We start from the raw sequence: 5,069 nt of genomic DNA, 5'->3' as shown, positions 1-5,069 counted from the left end.
AGAAAACCCTAGCAGCAAAGAGAGGCATAGACAATTCGGATCGTCAAGAAAGAGGTGTTTCTCCGAGAGGTAGACACAAAGTGTGATAGCTAGGATCTCCGTTGAGTTCGTGAAAGTTAAGCTCTTGAAAGGTATGATTCGTTATCTCCATAATCTGCCCACAATTATACATGGATCCTGTTTTTGGGTTTTGAATTTTTTTTTGTTTTATTTACGTTTATCCGCTACATTTTATGCCTCGGAACCCAACATATCTCTCATTATTCTATAGTTGTTTTGACTTGTGGAGGTCTCTGTGTTCTCTATAAGAAAATTTAGCTTGTCGAGATCTCTCATCTTCAAGTCTTCACTTTGGCTTATCGATATCTTTGAGTTCTCTAGTGGCAAATAGACATATCGATATCTCAGAGATCTCTAGTGATATTTTGACTTCTCGATATCTCAGAGATCTCTAGTGATATTTTAACTTATCGATATCTCAAAGATCTCTAGTGATATTTTGACTTATCGATATCTCTAGAGTTCTCTAGTGAATAAATGACTTGTCGATATCTCTGAGTTCTATAGTAGCTTTCATGACTTCTCTATAAGTCATTCTGGAGTTCTCGAATGACTTCTCTATAACACAAAATCTGTGACTTGTAGAGATCTTGACTTAGAATATTTTTCCTAAAATAGATTTATTCAACTCCAAGCTTCTTCATAATTCTTCTAAGGCATGATCTTCTTGATCTTCTTCCAGATAGAATTCTTAGGCTTGATACTGTTTACAGAAAGATACTCCAGTCTGCTCTATTTACATTTTTATAGACTTAAGTATTATAATACAAAATGCAAACTTAGATTACAATACAACTTACTTAAGGTTGTCAATTTGACTTAGTCTTGTTATTGTACAGGCATGTCTTGCATAATAATCTCCCCCAATTTGTGAGAAGATTGCTTATCATAAATTTATGCCTGTTAACAAGACTAACCCCAAGCTTTAAATGAAAATAATATTAATACATAAAAATTGACACAGTTATAACATTTATACATTAGGAGATTTCTTGAGTTTAAATAGTTACAAGCATCAGACAAAGACTGGGACTTTTGATTCTTCTCTAATGAGGTCCTTTAGATATACAAGAATTTTAAGTTCCTCTATGATTGGTGTCCCTATTAGATCTTCCATAAGTTTGAGTCTGTCTTACTTTGGAAAACCATCTAACATCTCAATCCTAAACTTTGAGAATGAGCCAGCTTTTATATTTAGAAATCTTCCATCATTGGATATTCTGCTCATCCCTTTTACCTTGAGTTCTTCTGATCTTTTAATATACATTTCAATCTCCTCATCAAACTTCCTCTTCTTCTCCTCATATTCAACTTTACTTCTTGCTCTTCTTTCCTCCCTTGCAACCAACCATTCAGCCAAAACAAATCTCCATGCTCTTGTGGCAGTATCCTTATCCTTTAGTAAGCTTATCACTCTTTTTATTTCTTTGGGAGAGAGAGTGTCCATTAAGGTACTGCCTATAAATGTGAAGGATCCATCTTCATTGTAGATTATTACTTCCCTTAAAGTTACAACCCAGACTCTAACTATTTCCTCAGTTAGTTGTTGAAAATAATCTTCATCTGAGACGCACCAGTTGAAAGGTAGAAATTCATGTTTTTGAAACAATTCCAGATGTCCCTTTCAGTGACTTCCACTTTTTCAGTAGGCTTGACTTTCTTAGATTTCCTCCCAACAGACTTGTAGTTAATTTTAAGTGATGGCTTTACCGAGGGTAGGTTTGAGAGTTTCTTGAGAGATGTTTGGCTTGAGGTGATTGGTATTTTTAGAAGGGTATTGGCAGTTTGTTTGTATAGGAATTTAGGCTTAGAGGTTTGAAGTGGTTTGATGTTGGAGTTTTTTGGCTTTGAAGGTTGAGCTTGAGTTGTTTGGATTTTTAGGGTTTGCTGTGGTTCTGAGCCATCCTGCTTTTTTTCCTTCTTCTTTCATCCCCTTTCTTCTTCTCATCATCCTTCTTCTTTTCATCCTTGCTTCCAGCTACCTTAGAGGATTGAATTGGATTTGAGCCAGAAGGTTTTTGATCATTTTTCTCCTGCTCATCATCATCCAAGTTATCCTTATTTATTTGAGTTTTAGGCAAGTTGGCTTTTGGATTTCTTAGATATCTCTTCAATAACTTAATCATTTCTTCATCCTCAACGGTTTTGTTTTTCTTGGCTTTCAACTTAGTCTCTAGAATCATGATTAGCTTTTTATTGGCCATGACACATTACTTAGGGATTTGTAAGTGTTTAGTAGTGGGACAGATGTATGCCACTCCTTTACTTGGCTGCAGATATGCTTCAGGGAAAGCAGCCACTTGAGCATTTTTCAATTCAGTTAGCAATTAAGTGTCTTTAGGAATCATCCTCTTGACTTTGTTTATCAGGATGTCCAACTCAGATACCCTTCTAGAGATAAGATAGTTAAGGGACACTTTCATACACCTGTCTACCCTGAGTCATTTATGTTTATCACAATTCTTTTCTCCTGAAAATTGTCCTTCGTTACTAAGACCACACTTATGGAGTTTAATATCCTATCCAAGGCCTTTTTATAGATGAAGAAATTGTTATTGAGAGAAGCCCTGAAGGCCTTGAGCAATTCATCAAATTCCCTACTCAGACTAGGTCCCTCGGCTGCTCTAATAAGCCTCTCCATTCCAATATCTGATAAGTGGATTTTATATCCACTTGAAATACTTTATTATAAGCTTAAATTGGTGTTTTGGACTCAAGTTGTTGGTATTTTGATGTGTTTTTGTGTTATTGCATTTCAGGTATCAATTATATGAAGAAATAAGCTTTCAAAGGAAATATGATAAAAAGTGATCAGAATTGGAAGCTTAGACCATTGTCAAGTTGTAAAGAATCTCGTTAGCTTCGCGTGGGTAGTTGAATCGCCTAATTCTGACAAGTAGAACTCAAGGTATGGCTAAAACAAGATTCATCAGAATTTTTTCCAAATAGGCTCCAGGCGCCTGCCTGGGATATGGGGCGGCCGCTTGGGAGTTGAGGTGCCCGCCCGGAGAGCTGAGGCGGCCGCCTGAGGCGCGGCTGGTCGCTGATTTTGTTGAAAAAGCCTTTTTTGAGTGGAATTTGACGATTTTAAGGGTCCAGGTCCAATATGGGCGTATATATACTTAAAAAAAGGGTGTTCATCATTCGGGAAGATTAGAATACCAAGGAGAAGACCTAGAAGCACAGAACAACTCTGAAAAAGAAGATCTTATTTTCAACTTGTGATTCATTGAATTAGTTGTAACTTTGGATGCTCGTTTTCGTTCTTGTTGAACCTAGAGCTTGTTTATTCGTACTTTAATTATTATTCAGTTTATTAAGACCTTGTTCATATCATGCTTTCATTGGAACCCATGGTGACGATGAGTTTAATTATGGGTTAATCGTTGTCATGGGATTCTAGCGGATTTACTTATGGATTTCAATAATTAATTTGTTTCGATATCTTGGTGTGTGGTGATTGTATGATATCCTAGTATTGGTTGTGCTTATTCGTCTTATGTGTGTAGCTAACATATATGATAGCATGTTAATCTCTATTGAAGCGACAGTGAATATAGAGGTTTAGAACTTGCCATGCTAGCATAGGTTCATGTATTGTATGTATGATTAGTGGGTAATTCTAACCGTTTTACTTGCCCTATGTAATCAAGATAGATAACTTGTTCTTAAACCGTTATGTTGTCAAATTCTATAGACATATAGGATCTCAATATAATTGGTGCCTATTCAGCTTCTATCTCTTTTGTGGATGTCTGGTAGAATGGTACTCGTGCAACGAAAATTGGCGTTTATCAGTTTCGTGTTATCTGATTAGTGTCATCACCATTACATGCTAAGGTTAAGAACGAAAAGGCTATTGAATGAAGTATTTAATGAAGTTAGAATCCCATGTTTGTCATATATAGTAATTCAACCTCAATTCTCTTAGTTAATGTTATTTAGTATAATTACTTAGTTTAATAAAAACCCAATTTGTTATTTGTCTTAGCATTGAGCGATAACCATACATTGTTGCATAGGTGCATAAATTGAACTTAACCTAAACCAATCTCTGTGGGAACGAATCTGATTTATATCTTATACTATTTGCGAACGCGTATACTTGCGTGAATTATTAGCGCATGCTTTGCGCCTAACAAGTTTTTGGCGCCGCTGCCGGGGACTCGGTGTTAATTTTTTGTTTATGTGCTTGTCATCAATGGTCGTTAAAGTTCACTGACTCGGATTCTTTTACTTTCACGGTTTATTTTTTTGTGTCTCAGGTACTCATTACAATGGGAGATCCAGCAGCACGAACAAAAGTCTTGATGGATTTTTCTCAACCCAAGATCAATGACATTCAATCTAGCATTGTCCGTCCAGCTATCACAGCTAATACCTTTGAGATCAAGCCTGGCATAATTCAATGGGTACAAACTTCAGTCCAGTTTGGGGGTTCTTCAACGGAAGATCCCAATACGCACATTAGGGATTTCATAGAGACCTGCGACACCTTCAGGTTCAATATTGTTTCTGAAGATGCTATTAAGCTTAGACTTTTCCCATTCTCTCTGAGGGACAAGGCTAAGAGCTAGTTACACTCTCTACCAGCTGGTTCGATTACTAATTAGGAAGATCTTGCTCAGAAATTTCTTACTAAATTCTTCCCTATGGCGAAGACAGCTGCACTCAGGAACGCTATTACTCAATACACGCAGCAAACAGGAGAATCTTTGTGTGAAGCTTGGGAGCGCTACAAGGAGATGCTTAGGAAGTGTCCTCATCATGGACTGCCTGATTGGATGATAATCAATTGCTTCTATAACGGTTTGGGAGCACAGTCCAGGCCCATGCTCGATACAGCTGCAGGAGGAGCATTATGGGCAAAGAGCTATGAGGAAGCTTATGATCTAATTGAACTGATGGCTGCTAATGAATATCAGTATCTAACCCAGAGATGTCCACAGGGCAAGGTAGTAGGAGTTCTTGAAGTGGATACAACTACGACTATCACTGCTCAACTAAAT

General features: G+C 37.1%; 1 non-coding gene across 1 annotated transcript; it reads right to left on the bottom strand.

The window, feature by feature from the left end:
- Positions 1–4,727: 4,727 nt before the first annotated feature.
- LOC141722293 (small nucleolar RNA R71) lies at positions 4,728–4,834 on the bottom strand. Its single transcript, XR_012575311.1, has one exon. It is a non-coding gene; the product is annotated as a small nucleolar RNA R71 (small nucleolar RNA).
- Positions 4,835–5,069: the final 235 nt, after the last annotated feature.

This window comes from Apium graveolens, chromosome 4 (assembly GCF_009905375.1).
Source record: "Apium graveolens cultivar Ventura chromosome 4, ASM990537v1, whole genome shotgun sequence".
NCBI lineage: Eukaryota > Viridiplantae > Streptophyta > Magnoliopsida > Apiales > Apiaceae > Apium > Apium graveolens.
Note: the sequence above shows the minus strand (reverse complement) of the source record. Positions and strands in the feature narration are given on the sequence as shown.